Below are 16,312 nucleotides of genomic sequence, written 5' to 3'. Positions count from 1 at the left end.
GGGGGTCTGAGGAACTCCTGCTATTTCTGAGGACCATTACAATCGTTACACCTTCCACTCTGACTCCACGAAGCATTTCTCTGACATTGTGTTTTCTCTTGTGAACACATGGCAACATGCGCGCTAAACAAACAAACAAACAAATGGAAAACACTCTACCGATACCAGACTCTCCCTTACTTCTTCCCAGGGGAGAGGGAAGAAAACAAACAGTATGTGACAGATGTTAGTCATGTTGCTTAATGCGTGAGTAAAGACACTCGGATGCCATAGAAATGACCATGACAGAAAGACAGAGAACCGAGGAATAACCCAGGTTGCAAGAGATCTTAGGAGTTCTTTAGTCCAACCATCTGGTGAGCACAGTTGTGCTGGCAGCTATACCTATGCAAACAACCGTTCTTACTGTGCAATTTGTTCCTCTTGGGGAACTAATTCGGGTAACTCTTTCCCTGGTGGGGTGGGGGGGGGGGAGGGGGATGCCAACATCAATCTTCCACCAAAGCCAGGACAACAAACCACCTTCAGTGATGACTCCTGTGAAGGACTTGCTGTCGTTTCTTAAATACTTTATTTTTTTCTTAATTCTTCTAATTGGAAACATTCCATTTTGAGAGACTAGAAGCTTAACTGGTCACTTAATCCCCTCCTCCTCCCACCCTCCTGTCACTGCAGACACCAAAAATCTGGCTGTAGCCTGGAGAGGGGTGCATCTGTCTGTGCTACTTAAGTTCAGTTTGAATTGGTTTAATGCACTGCTGTTTGCATGTACTTGCAGCGATGAGTAAACATTTGCAGTTGACTCCTGCTGCTGCATGATCTGCGAAAGGCCTGGCAGCGAGGGGCGGGGGTGGCCGGCTCTGCAGGGGCCCAACCCCGCGGGTCTGCAGCAGGGCGGCAGCTGCCCTCGGCCGATCGGCCAAGCCCCCATCCCCACGAGGGCTGGCTGGGAAGGGGCCGGGGGGGGGGGCCAGGATTAGGAAGCGTAGCTGCCTCCCTCTGGCTTCTCCAAAGGAAAATACCTCGGGTGGGGGATACTCCAAGGGTTAGCGCCCCGCGGGAGCAGGGCAAGGGGCAGAAAGCTGAGCCTGGTGGGGCAGAAGCCCCTTTTCGTTTTAATTTTCTTCTGAGAAGCGCCTGTTTCTGTTTATTTCTTAGCGCCCGGATTTAGTGCTGAAGGACGCCGTCGCGCCTGAATGCCTCCCTGGAGGGAAGGTAGGCCGAGGCGGAGGAGCGCAGGGCTGTCCCCGCTCGCCTCGCGGCCAACAGCTGGCGCTGTCCAGGGTGGGGGCAGCCAGGCGGGGTGGGTGGAGAAGGAGGCTCGCAGATCCAAAAAAAGAACTCTTTGTCAGGAAGCGTTTGTTTTGTAACCCTTTTGATCAAGAGGGAGCGGAAGAGTAAATGCAGTGAAGCTTTGTGGCGTGCGGGAGGCCGGTGCAGAGCCTGTGCGGCCGGAGGAGCGGAGCCGGGCTGGGCGCCTGGGGGTCAGGCCGTGCAGCCCTGCTGGGGCAGCTCCTCCACATGGACAGGCCGCCCCAGCCGGCACAAGGAAAGCCAGGTCCCCGGCCATGTCGTGAGTGAGGTTTCACCACCCTCCCTCGGCGTGGTTGGATGGACAGCGCAGGAAAGGCGTGAGCGCTGAGTGTGACTGCAGTGCTTGCTCTGCCTGGGGTCTGTGGTGACGCTGGGTGCCAGCCTGCCTGTGGCACAGCGTTGAGGAAGGCCGGGGCTGGCCGGCCCTCAGCAGTTGTGTGTTTGCACTATAAGAAGGCAGGAGATGTCAGAAATCTCTTCCACACCTTGAGCTTGGGCTGCAAGAAAGAATACTGTGTCCCTTGGGAAGGATGGCAGCGCTGCAGGGCTGGGGACTCCGCCTGTAAGTAGTCTCATCTGCTCTGTAGATCTGGAAAAACAGGGGCCACTAGTTAATTACCTGTAGCCTGCACAAACATTATGGGTGGTGAAATATTAAAAAGGTGGTAAACCTGGTGATATATGGAAAGGGCAGCAACAAGGATGAGATTTTTATCTATTGTATTTCCTACATGGTTTCCATATTTGCATATACTTTCAATCTTAGAACTGCCCAACTTGCAAAGCTCAATTAATTGAATCTCCTGCTTTGACAAATCTAGGGTTTGTGTGGTTTTAAGGTCTCCAGTTTGAAAACTGACCTCTCTTTCTGAGCACCTTCACCTGTTCTATCCAAATAGATACTACACACCCATGCTACACACCTATGCTATCAGAGGCACTGAACCTTTCAGTCCAGTAAAGGCTTTTACCTTCTCTTAAGGAAACTTAAATTGGCTTCTGAAGCTTGGCTTGTCCTGGGCTAACCCGGAGTAACCCAGGCTGACATCCAAATGTTGCAAACAGCATTTATGTCTTCAATACTTTAGGCTCTTTCCCACTTTGCTCAATGGGAAGGACTATCAGCTGTTCTTCTACTTTTCTCCCAACACAGTTGCTGGGGCAATTTATAAAGATCTAATCACTCAAAAAATATCACTAACCAGTGTGAAGATCCATGCAAAGCATGAAGTCTTTGCCAACTCATGCTTTAACTACAGTAAATTAATCCAAAAAATTGTATCTAATTTTTTGTGAAGTTTTTCATTTTAGTGTTAGAGCACCTAGGCTAAAAAACAGTGTAATTCTTCTTAAAAATCAAAGTCCTAAAACTCTGTTAAATTCTATTTTAGAGCTACCAGTATGAACATACTGTGCAAGGCTGTCTATTTCCCTGTCAGTTCAGAGAATGCCTTGCCAAGTACTGAAGTGTTTAGTTAAGCCCTGATGTTCCAATAATTGTTCTTTACTTCTTGATGCTGAATCCTGTGGTTAGGAATTGCAACATCATAATAGAGAGTAATTTGCTTCCCTTAATTCTTTGTGAATAAATTTCCATGCTAGAAGAGGAAAATAATCTGTCAAGTAGTATGGGCATGAAGGAAAGAGAAAAATAGAAAGGCATGAAAGATATCTGAGATAATTGCTAGTAATAATATCTTTTGGCCTGAATCAATGCTCATTGAAATGACTTCTATTGATACACCTGTGATAGGAAAGAGGACTGTAAGCCTCCTGTCTCTTCTGCAGTGCCTGTGAGGTGAGCACAGCACTACACCATTATCATACGGGACTGTGGGAGTGAAAACTCATTACCTGGCTCTGCCCTCACTCCTGGTGCTGGGGAGGTCAACACTGGATTGTGGTGTCCTGTTTTGAGCCTTCATTTCCAGAGGAAAGGAAAGACTCTGGAAAGAGTCTGGCAGAGAGGTAGTAAGTCGGCCAGTGGTCTAGAGTACTTTCTTGTGAAGACAGTTTGAGGGAACTGGGTTTGCTTAATCTGGTGAGAAGACGAACAGGTGATCTAATAACAACCCTGTCAGGTAGTAGTACAGATAACAGAACTAAACCTGGTAGTGCCAGATGATACAGCAAGGGGCAAGCACTGCAAATTCCAGCTTGGCAGGCTCTGCCGGGACATTAGGAAAAATATTGTCACTAAGAAGGTAGTGCAGTTCTGGAGTAGGTCACTCACCCAGAGAGATTCTGGATCTCCATCCTTGCAGGTCTTCAGGCCATGGCTGATCTGATCCGTTGCTGGTAATGCTTTTTGAGCAGCAGGTTGGACTAGAGAACTCCAGAGGTCCCTCCCAACAACTGTTTCCGTGATTCTTTGTAAGTGTTTTCTAGCTCTCCGTGCAAGCATGTATGTCAGGTATTTGGAGAGACCAAACTGCTGTGCTAGAAGTCCATGGATTTTTAGGCTATTGTAGATAGGAACATGGATGGCTTAGTGAGGCACATCTGTAGTGGTATCTTTCCATTCAGCTCTATAAGCATTCTATCCAGTCTTCATGTTTCACTCCACTTTCCTTCTGTTCCTAATTGTAAGGGATGTACTGGTGAATTATGCTTCTTTACTATGACTTTGGTAAAGAACACTGAAATGAGGGATAGTGGCATAAAGGATTATGCTCAGAGAGTCAAGTGGTGTTGTCAATAGTGAGCAGAATTCAGGGTAATCAAATGAATTTTGGATGAGAAGTGGGTAATATCCTAGAAGAAATAATCCTTATGCTGAGGAAAAGTTTCTCTCTTTTGAAGGAGAACGCTTTCAAATACTATCAGAAATAGCAACTTTCTCTATTCATACTGAGAAAGAAGGGAAATTCTGGTCTGACAAACTTGCTTCTGTCACCTGCTTCAGGTTAGATTCTTCAGCATTTCTAGCTGAACTATACTGAGGGTAAAAAAGGCTGTCCTGCAGGAGTACGGAAGTGCTGCTAGCAGAAGACATCCTTACAGGCCAGTGTAGGCAAGGGTGTGCGTGTGTGACAAATTAACTCCTACTTCTGCTTGGAGAATGGGAAGAAAGCACGGAACATGTGTTGGCTTTCTAACTAACACTGTGAGGTCTGGGGCTATGAGGGTTTGGGAAATGTGGTTTTTGCTTCCTTCTCACTTCCAATCCTAACTTCCAACAAATGCACGTCCCCAGACTAACTCCACAGTTCAGCACATCTGGCAGGATCTACTTAAGCACTGCAAATGGAGAAATTTGGCAGAAATTTTGCCAAAGCCTAGGTAATGAGGGGTTTGCGTGGTTCCAACCTGCTTTGCTGGCTGAAGCTGTTGCTGCAGTAACTGTTCCTACAAAGATTTGACCTCGAAGTTTTTAGCAAAGTGAAGTGAGATCATGCAGTGTTTTCTCAATACAATTTGATGTTATGAGAACCTCAAGAGTTATAGTCCAGAGTGTTACATTGTAATGCTAATGACTACTTTTATTCCTGAGCAGATCAGAAGAAAGAGAGGGTGCCAAATTTGATGGGGTGGGGTAAAAAGGGGCTGATAGACATTTTTGTGGTAACAGGATTGACATGCAGAGCTTTTCATGCAGTAGAAATAATCTGTTTTTCTGGGGAAAAGGAATCGAGTGCAGACAGGTATGATTAACGTGCATCCTGTTCATGTTCATGTGCAGCAGTCTTTGGTTTCTTCATACAGAATGCTTGAGAAATTGGCTCAAAGGCAAACAAGTAGTACATAAAGATGAAAACCAGTTGGAGCCATTGGATATGATTCAGTATGTATCGGTGAGTCAGCTGGCTTGGGAACTGGGAATGATTTGTAGTGTAAAATAGCAGACTTCAAGTCACTGGAGCAAAATACTTTAATATGAATAAACTGTAAGAATTCCTGTAATTTGAAGTTTCTGTGGTTTGCTGTCCAGCAGTATGAAATAACCAAGGGAAAGAATTTCAGCATGGGGCACAGGGAGTACTATTGACAGCTAGAGCATAATCCATGCTTACTTGCATTGTTAGAAAATGACAGGGAAAACTATAGCCTCTTCCAGCAATCTAAGTTGGAAAGGAAATGTTTCACGTGACCTACAAAGGCGTGCATCAGACATGCTTAGTAAATTTCCATTTGAAAAAATACAGTACATTTCACCCAAGATCATACTTGTGATGGTAATCAGATGACTTTAAAATTAAAAACCTTTTATCTCAGGTAAATTAAATTATTTTACATGGCCTTTAAATACTAGGTAAATAATGTAACACACACTTCGTAATCTTAATGTTACCCTTAATTATGGCAAACAATTCTATTTACTATTTGGCCCTTTAATGTTAGTTGATAACTTCTGGACTAGGATGATTCTTAAAGAGAACAAAAGTACCAGAGAACAATGAGTGTTCAAGCACTTCCACCTTCCGGATTGTCTTTTGTGGAAAAGGCAGGCATGATTCTAAAGGCAATTATTGCTGTTTGCTTGGTGTACAGTTGAAACTTGGGTAGTTACTTAATGGTCAGTTCTGTTTAAAAGTGCAAATCTGAGTAACTCTAACATGTTTGGAAGAGTTCCTGAAAGTTCTTGCTACATTGCATGCCTTCAAAGGGCAGTGAAGGATGATGCAAGGTCTTCAACAGATCACACAGCAACAAGGTGATTAAATCAGCAGGGTAGCTTTCACAGATGTTTGAGCTGATGGCAGTGCAAATTGAAATGCTGCATTAATGCTTTTAGTCCATTTACTGGATTCAATGAGAATAAACTAATTGAGTCATATACCACTAAAATATTAGAGCTAGGAGATCCCAAGGATCATTGTCTTCTTCATGCCTATTTTGTCTTTAGGTCACTGTCTAGTTACTATTTAATGACTGAATTACAAATCTAAGTGGACAGCTAACTAACAGCCAAAGAAATAGCACTCAGGTTAATCTTTGGAGTGGCAAAGTATCTGTTGTCTGATAGCTTCTGCTTTCTTGTGTGACTGACTAAGGAGTCCGTGAAGTGAGGGAGCAATTAGATGCACATGCAAGGTTTCACTCAGAAAAGAAAGCAGAGGACCCAATGCACAGGTGAAAGCAGAGGTGAAGGTGCCTAATGGAATCAGTGAATAAGAAGCATGCAACTGTTAAGCAAGTCTGAGCGAGACTGCAGATGCAAGCAGGATGAAGGAAGTCACAGTATACTATAGCGAGGGAAATAGCAAATAATCATTCTTTGAATTTGGTGCTCAGATGAAAAAGCTGAAGAAGCAAGAATCTGCTAAAGTAGATTATTTGTTGGTTAATCCTTTAAAAATTCCTTTGTCTGCTATTCCTTGAAACAAGTGAATTTTGAAACTAGAAGTGCTACTTCAAAAGGAAAGTTTGTAATATATTCTTGTAAACTCCAATGTAGAGATATTTGGCCAGATTTATTTGACTAAATTAACATAGATTATGAGTAACATTCTTTGAGGGCTGACCCTGAACCTAACTCCCTCTTATTAGGGTGAGATTTTAATTTGGTGACTGACAGCGATGTATTTTTTTACAGTAAGTTTGCTGAATTGTGTTGGCCAGTCTCTGGTGACACACCAAGTAGCATAATAGGCACTCATCCAAACCTTACTCTAAGTGCTAGTAAGCTTAAAAATTATGTGTGTGTATATATATATATATATATATATATATGTATGTGTGTGTGTGTGTGTATACATATGTATATATATATTTATTTTAATATAGCTCTTTCTTCATTAGCTTAATAAATAGGATTCTTCATTTAACAGTGGTAGAGAATGGTCCTGCTGGGTGAAATGGCCCTGTTGTGAATGACACATGTGATGTAATTGGTGTAGTTAATCAATCGGATGAATGTGAACTAACTGGGAACAAGGTAGGGAGAGACCAGCAGAGCACCTATTCCCACGGTAAGTGATGTTGTAGCCAGGCACGTAGTACCTCTTCTCTCTTCTCCACTAGAGTTAGGTTTATGTTTGACTCACCTTTCATTGATTCATTGATAAATGACAAAGCCAAATAAGACTGTTGTGCAGTGTGACCTGTAAAACCTTTACGGAGAACTTCCCTTACTGCTTGTTTATGTATAACTTTTTTAAAATAATTTTTAAAAAGTAAACTCAATTTTTGATTTTTGGATAGCTTTATCTTTAAAACTTAATCAATTGTAGAGCATTTTTATGTTTTGTTTTTTTAAGCAGACAAAGTGTATGTATGTTATGTTTGTTAGGACTCCCAAATAGCAGGGACTAACCCTTGTTAGGAAAGCCTGGGAAAGTTGACCTGGCAGTATGCCCTGGTGCTCAAGTAATAACAAGCTCTGTCGGGCTAGTAGGGTGGGGAGCAAATTCCAGTAAGAAACACCAAAAATACCTCTTCTTATGGGGAAATGGGTTGTTTCAATGGCTAAATCCCACTATGCTTATCTGGCTTGTGCTGGCTTCAGACCTCGTGTGCCACATGTCCATGATACTTTCACCTTCAAGTCTCTCTTCTACAAAATACTTAACTTCCTTGGTATTGTCCATGGGTTCTTTCTTTTCTGCTTGCTCATAGCCATTTTTGCAGTCCTGCTATTCTCCTTGTAGCTTCTCTGAGATAATAATTTAAAAAAAGATCTGTCGTAAATCATAGCCATATTAACTACCCAGCTCTGCCTCATGTACTTTGTAACCCAATTAGATATCAAGCCTCATCCCAAAAACTGGGGCTATTCAGGCTTGCAAAAGTTCTCAGATATTGCTCACCTTAGAAATGGCTAAAAAAAAATCCCCGTTTCCTCTGTGAACTGTCTTGGCTTTTAAAGGAAAATCACTATAAAAAGGTACCATTGCTTGTTTTGCCTGCTTTTCCCCGAAGAAACCATCATTGCAGAAACTTTTTTTTTTTTTTTTTTAAATCTTTAACGATATTTTGGAAGTTTGACCATCAAGACAGAGTAGGCAAAGGGAATGTGGGAGGAACGTTATCTATAAAAAGCAGAAAAGATCAGTGCTTGGGAACAGAACAGTTGCTTTCCCAGACCAGGATTTTTTACCCATCAAGCCTGCTCTGCTGTTAATAGTGGGCAGTAATGGATGTTTGCAAACATTCCTCTGATGAGCAGCTTTGAATAAACTGCATGGAAAAGCTTCTCCCTAACCACAAAGAAAACTCTTGCTTTTTAGGCACAAATATAGTACCTGTGGCTCAGGCAATCCCTGAGCCACAAGGTGCTGGAGGCTGAGAATACTTTACAAAAGAATTGGACAAATACGGTGGTTCTTAGCCCTTCCTTAGGCATCACTTGTTGCTCACAGTAAAATGAGCCAAGTGGTACTCCTGGTCTGAGTTAAGGCCATTGTGCGAGTTAACATCCCATATGTTTTTATAAGAGAGTTCTAGCACTTTTCAGACTTGAGGAAGCCTTATAAATGCAATTCAGTAAGAGAAGCATTAGACATCTGCTCTGAATCCGGAGGATTAAAGATAAGCATAAAAAAATAAGGAAACTTAAGATTAGGGGGGGAGGGATGGGGGAAGGTGAGTGCCATTCCCTGAGATACATATTATCCTTAGTTTTGTATGATGCTAGCACTAATTACGTAATTTTCATTCAATGTGAAGTGTGTTTGCAGGGGAATGTAGACAGTCTGAAGGAGAAGTTATTTTGAATTGTCCTGACATATGTCCTTAGCCCCCAAAACAGACTGCAGTCCATGACAAACTTATCAAGTTCTATGTTGAAACCTAATGATTTGATGGCCAAATTTCCCATCTAGTTTCTGACTCAAGTTTATTCATGGTCATTGTAAATTTTCTGTGCTATCTTGTAGCTTTAAAAACTTCTCTGTTTGTTTTATTCTTATTTCCTTTAGCCAAGAAGTATGTCTGAGAGGAGATAGAGCTCTCAAATGCATCAGTTCAATTTGAAGCCACCTCCTCTGAACACAGATGACCAGCCATGTATGTGGCATTCAGTGAACCCCACTAGTTATTTCCTAATTCCTATATTTGCTTCTATCTTTTTCATCATTCTTTACTTCAATACTTATTCTGCAGAGAACGTTTTCTCTAAGGCTGCTACTAAGGTCAGAGTGCTCTGATAACTTTTCCCTCCTACTTTCTTTTTCTCTACATATTGTACTACCTAAGCATATAGGAAGAATTTTTTTAATATGTCCATATTGTAATATGCTTCTACTCTGAGAAGTTGCCTGGCCACCCTGAAGTTAAAAGTTCTGCTTCTCAAATTGGGAACTTCCATAGGCTCTGTTCTGATAGACCGTCTCTTTGCTTTTAACTGAACCTCTCCACCCTTGTTAAGAAGAGGAATGAATCATTTTGATTATGCAGTGAGGACATGATAAAAATTTGAGAGAGATCCTACTTCCCCCCGCTTTGTTTCTTTAAAGCTGAAGAACTATTTTCTGTTTAACACTCTGAAAAACTTACTGTAATTTAATTCTTCCCAGTTCTTATACCATCCATTTGTTTCCAAGATGTAGCCTTCTTTGCTGAGAATTTCCTTTTCCCTTTAGTAAGAGGCAACTGAACTTAAATTTAAGATGTTCCCTCCTGTCCCAAGATGTGGAAAGTCAGAGACACATTTTGAAAGAATCTGAGTCTTGTAAAGAAAAGGCAAAAGTAATATTCCAAATCACTGCATATGCTGTTCCTACTGAAGCAGTTAAGAAACAGGAGGAGGAAAGGGGGAGTTACCTATTCATGGTTCCAGTGGACATTTTCTTCAGTGTTCCTAGAATGCTAGATATCAAAGCAGGTGCACATTAAACGCGTTGTGGGCATTTGAGACCTTGACTTTAGAGCTTGAGCAGGTGCTGTCATACCAGGTTTGTACCTTAAAGGTGTTTGCTTTAATCAAAGGGGCTGGAGACTTACTTTTCTAATGAATGACTTGAAAGAAGGGAGAAGGAGCTCTCTTCAGCCTTGTTCTTCTTTGCAATAGTGGCATCACCAGCATCATCTTGCACTTTTCATGGGTATAATTGTTACCCATCTGTCTCCTTCTAGACTCTAAAAAGGTAGGAAGCTGGTGGGCCAAAGGTAAGTTAAGAGGTTCACAGAATGGTTGAGGTTAGAAGGGACCTTGGGAGATCATCTAGTCCAACCCCCCTGCTCAAGTGGGGTTCTCTAGAGCACATTGCACAGGATGGCGTCCAGGCAGGTTTTAAGTATCTCCAAGATGGAGAGTCCACAGCCTCTCTGGGCAGCCATTTCCAGTGCTCAGTCACCCTCACAGGAAAGAAGTTTGGAACATTCCATCATGTTCAGATGGGATTTTCTGTGGTTCAATTTCTGCCCATTGCCTCCCGTCCTATCGCTGGGCACCACGGAGAAGGGACTGGCCTCATCCTCTCAACACCCTCCCTTCAGATACTTGTAGACATTGATGAGATCCCCTCTCAGTCTTCTCTTCTCCAGACTGAACAGGTCCAGCTCTCTCAGCCTTTCCTCATAGGAGAGATGCTCCAGTCCCTTAATCATCCCTTTGCTGGACTCTCTCCAGTAGCGCCATGTCTCTCTTGTCCTGGGGAGCCCAGAACTGGACACATTACTCCAGATGTGGCCTCACCAGGGCTGAGTAGAGGGGGAGGATCATCTCCCTTGACCTGCTAGCAACACTTTTCCTAAGGCAACTAAGGATGCCATTGGCCTTCTTGGCCACAGGGGCACATTGCTGGCTCATGGTCACCTTGTTGTCCACCAGCACTCCCAGGTCCTTCTCTGCAGAGCTGCTTTCCAGCAGGTCAGCCCTCAGCCTGTACTGGTGCATGGGGTTCTTCCTCCCCAGGTGGAGGACCCTGCACTTGCCTTTGTTGAACTTCATGAGATTTCCCTCTGCTCATCTCTCCAGCCTGTCCAGGTCCCTCTGAATGGCAAGAAAGCCCTCTGGTGTATTTTGCCTCTGAAGGAAGTGTTACTGTTTCCACCTTACATAAACTCTAAAGCTTGTGCTGCTGAGGGCCGAGTTGTTTTTCAGTTACATCAATAAATTGAAAAATAGCCATAAAAATAGTTATTGGTTGGATGAATGAACTAATCTGACTCTCTACTCAGTGTGTGAGTGTGAAAATTCACACAGGCAGAAGACAGGGATGCATGGCAGGGGCAGTGTGCAAGTAGGCCTCTCACCGAAACTGCAAAGACAGTGTCTGATGAGTACTAGAAGGCAGAATGACACCCTGTGAATTAATTTTTCTCCCTTTGATGTCAATAGAAGAACTCATTTTGACTTACTGTGTGAAGCCCTAGTGCTAGTGTGTGGTGTTCAGAACCATTCTTTCTTGAAACTTCTGTGTTGCAGCTCAAAGTATCTGCCTGTATTGCACCAGGTGGAGAAACGGGCTTGGAAAAAATAGCCTTCTGCTGCCAGAATTTGCTGCTTACCTGCTATAGAATGACTTTTTCCTTAAAAATGCTGTGTATAAGTGAACATATGTGAGCTGCCTTCAATTTCTCTTCTCAACTCTCTTGGGTACATTTAAGTGACTTTCTTCCCATCTTTGTGGTCACATCCTTTATGTAGTCATAAGCAGCCTTTCCAACTTCTATTCGTTATACCGTCCTTGACATTGCGGACAAGCCTTTCATTGTGGAATAAAGATATATTTCTCCCTAGGCATATCAGTATACAAATCTTCCTCTTTACCTTGTCAAGCATCCTCATTCAGCCTTTTTTTCCTGACGTCTGTAAACAGTAATGTCTCCAATTGACTCTGAAGACTTGACACCACACAAAAATAATCTATACTGTATTCTTTGTTTTGGTGGTGTGTGGGAAGGACATGCTTTGACCTCAGTTACATCAGTGTAAACAAGGACCAGCACTATTTGCAATAAATGGCATTTATGCCAATATGCTTATGATAGCAGAGAGAGAAATGTCAAGGAAGTGGCATTTGACAAGAGATGTGGTTGATGAATGGTGAGCATATGGCTCAGTTCTGTTTAAAAGTTGAGTCAGGCGGAAGACTTGTTTGAATTCTCCGCCACTTGTTAGAGGATGATCGGGACTGAATGTGCTGTAGTCGTAGCTACCCTTTGGCTATCAGTCGATGTGTTGAAGCTGTGGGAGCAGAGGACAATGCCGTTGCCCTTATTAGAGGTGCGGACTGCACGTGGCAGGGTTTTGCTGCTTTAGGCTCCAGGGTAGCAGGCCTCTGAGAAGGCTTCTAGCAATAAGTGTCCAAGTGAAAATACAGTCCAACGAAGGCTATATTGTGTCTGCAGTTTGGAGTCGCAGTATCCTGTCGTGGCTTATGCTAAAGGGCCAGGATGTGTTGCTGGAAGACCCCTCACCACCTCCTGTTGCTCTTGCGCAGGAAGCTGTGCCTGCTCGGGTACACTTCTCTGGCGTAGCTCTTCCTTAACCCCCTCACTTGCTTGCACTGCCCTGATGTCTGTCAGGGTCTAATGAGACGGGAGGTTATGAAGGTGAAAATTTAGGCTTTGAAAACAATTAGTCAAATTAATGATAGGAAGCTACATTTGCACAAAGGTATAGCATGCTCTTGACCATAAATTGCTGGAAACCTCTGTGCTGGTACACAGAGGAAAACAGCACTTGTTCTTTTACTTTTTCTTCAAGCATTTGCTCCTACTAGCCTCTATTTTGCTAGGTGGAAAGCAGATAGCCAAGTCATTTGCATAGTCTCATAATGTGGAAGATCCCCAAAGCATAGTGCTTTAAATAAAAGTAACTTGTGATGAACTGGCAAAGAAATAAACACTGAGAAACAAAAAGGAGAAGCTGTGCACTTTGCCAAGGGAAATTTTTAGCCATACATTCCACAACTGGGAGTTTTCACCTCTAGAGAGTCTATCTTGCAGTGCAAGAGACATTGGTATACAATAGCAATGTGCTAACGTTACTCAGTTTTTGATACTAGAAGTTTATTGTGTGTCAGAGATTTGCATCTGAACAGCTTTATGATTCAGGCCCATATTTTCTACTCTATAGCATGTGTAACTGTTGCTGGATGAGAGGAAGCAAACATCCTTAGTCTGGTAATGGCATTCACTTACGTTAATAGGGAGCACCTCAAAGATGGAGAAAATAAGGGTGTACAGTAAAAATCACATCCTGGTCTTACTGTCCGCTTATTCCAAAAAGAGGAAAATTAGTAGAACAGTAACAAGGATAGAAATAAAGCTTTTAAAGGTATAGTTACTGGGAGTGCTAAACATTTATTATATCACCTAAATTAAAACGGTGTTCTTGTATGTTAATCAGAAAGTCTTTCCCCACTTTTTAGACACTTGAACGTAGACTGGAGAACATCTGTTGATTTTTTTTTTCTTTTTTTTTCTCCACACTCTGATGCATGATCTTGTCTTTTTAATAGCACATCCAGTTGCTGGAAAAATTACTGTTTTGCCTCATACCAGGGATTACTAATGTAGCCTGAGACATCAGAGAGAGATTAGATGAACTCATTAAAGAAAAAGTCTTGTTTTCATCCTGATACCCTCCTTGGTAGAAAATAAGTGAATGAAGGGAAGTTAAAAATAATTTAAAAGCGCATTTATATTAACTGGGAGAGCTTCCTCATATTCTTTTCAGATGTTAGCTGCTCTTTCTGGCTCTGATTCAGAAAAGCATTTCTGTTCAAGGAAGTACTTAAGAATACCCTTATCTCCTCTTGAACTTGACGTTGCTGAAGTCTACAGAGGTTTCTACCCACCCTTAAAATGGAGGGTTGTGCACAGGAATGGAGGAGACATCTCTGAGCTGGCTGAATCTCTGCAAGTTTAGTTGAACATCAAAGTGAAGCTTAGTCCAAGCAGACCCATAAAACATTTAGTACCTGCACTGCTTACTACAGCCTGCCTGTTAGTACATTACTGCATTCTTGAGTGAAGACGCAAAGCTGGAATGATGAAGTTCAAACATTTGTGAAGACTGTATTTGAGGAACATTGTTTCCTCTTTCAAGCAGCATATTCATTTTTAGTGCTAAATCACTTCCAGAATGGAGTAGATGTGACAGTGATTTCCCTTCAAGTACATTTATACTTCATAAAGATCCCTAGTCACATCCCAGTTTGGATCAGGTTCAAGTGTCATCCACGTAATTTGAAAGTGGCAAGCTGGAAGACATTACTCATCATCTGTCCTTCTCCAAGTAATGCTCTCACTCATAGGCTTAAATCAAAATTCCCAGCAATTTAGTTAATAAGTAACTTGTAAACAGCCCTACAACCCCATGGACTTTTCCTTCCATGCAACAGGCCAGTCATACAAATAGTGCTGTGCAAATAATGGATTTCTTTCATGTGGCTGATGAGCTAAAATATAAACTGGAAGGAGTGTGCATTTCTGTTACACTCCTTACTGATACTATTTGTCATATTCGTAGATCTAAACACTTAAACGGTTTGGATAGAACATAATATAACACTTTGTTTTGGGTAACTATCACTGTTTTGGAGAGCTATCACCCTTCATGAAAGGAAAAGACTAGATTTACAAAACCGCTTCTCTGGATTTTGTACTGCTAAGCCAGCTTTTGACAAGGGTTGCTCTATATCTACAGATATCTAAGTGTTTTAGAAGAAATCAACAAGTTCAAAACAAGTGAGATGTTTATTGTAATATACTTCTTCAGAAAAAATATTTCCAAAATGAAAGAGTATAGTTGTGGAATAGTAAGTCTTGTTTTTCTTATTTTTTCTTTATTTCCCTGTTTCTCCTACCTTACCACTTTCCTCATGCCTCCTGTTTAATGTGGTCTACCCTTCTGTCTCATCTGCTCAAAGTGAGTAAGCAGGACACTTATTTTACCTCCTCTGGAAGGTCTGGTTTGGTATAAAGGAGCATTTCACACAGCATGCTTTATACCTTTCTGAACTCAGTTGAACTTGTTGACCTCATGTGAACAGGAACACAGGATTTTTAGTAAAAAATCTTTGAGTTGGTTGCTTGAAACGGGTAGCATATTGTCATAAACCAAGACAAAAATCAATTTTTAAAAAAATGAATGTTAAGGTTAAGAGCATTCTGGATCCTTGGATAAACCATAGCCAAAGTTTTTCCAAGCTCATATTCATCAGTAAGGTTTGTATTAATGATGGCCATCATATCACAAATGGGTCTGTTGTGATCTTTTCTGAGCGGCAGTGTCCTATACAACGATCAGCTATCATTGCAGGTTTGAAAGCAAACCAATATTAAACTTGGGTAAATAAAGTTGTATGTAAATCTGCATATTGAGGAAGAAGAAAGGACACAAGCCAAAGCAGACATGCCTCTGATACCACGTGTGCCTCTAACACTGACATTCTCGGACACGAGGACACTAACACCACCAGGAAAAAAGCAGAAAATTTTTATTTTATAAAAATAAAAGCTAAAGCAGTAGAAAGTAGCAATGTCTTAGTGGAAAATAGGAATGAAAATTATTTTAAGAGTTCAGCTAACCAACCCTGTGTTCTGCTGTGGGAAGGGACAGGGGAAATAAACTAGTAACACTGAAGCAGAACGTCACATTTGTGACTTTACTTCCATTGCAACAGCGTGTTAGTAGGGAAGTTTGTCAGTTGAAGGACTGTTGAGGATAAATAAGGAAATTATTCTACAGCTATGAGAAGCCTGAAATATAAAACTTGCGATTCAAGTTCAGTTTGTTATCATATACAATGTTTTGGCCTTAATAATACTAAGAGTAATGTTTTCAGGTGATTTAGCATCTCCATTATGCAAGTCATTGCAGATTTCCATAAGACACTCTTGAAATCAGTAAAGCTCAATGTCATCTGATAAAGGACTTTGATAGCATATCTTCTCCTTTTCCAATAAGTGTTATAGTAGTATTCAGTCATGAACCGCCTGCTCAAAATCATACATTAAACTGTGCTCAAGAAACTGTGACATATAACTAGAGAGCAGGCAAGGGAGAGAATATGATGCTCAGTGCTGGTCTGCATTCTGATGTCTTCAGAAGTTAGAATCATCAGGAGCAGAGGGGAGAAGGATCTAATTAATATTTCTGTTC

The sequence above is a fragment of the Struthio camelus genome, chromosome Z (genome assembly GCF_040807025.1).
Source record: "Struthio camelus isolate bStrCam1 chromosome Z, bStrCam1.hap1, whole genome shotgun sequence".
Classification (NCBI taxonomy): Eukaryota; Metazoa; Chordata; class Aves; order Struthioniformes; family Struthionidae; genus Struthio; species Struthio camelus.
This window is presented reverse-complemented; position numbering follows the sequence as displayed.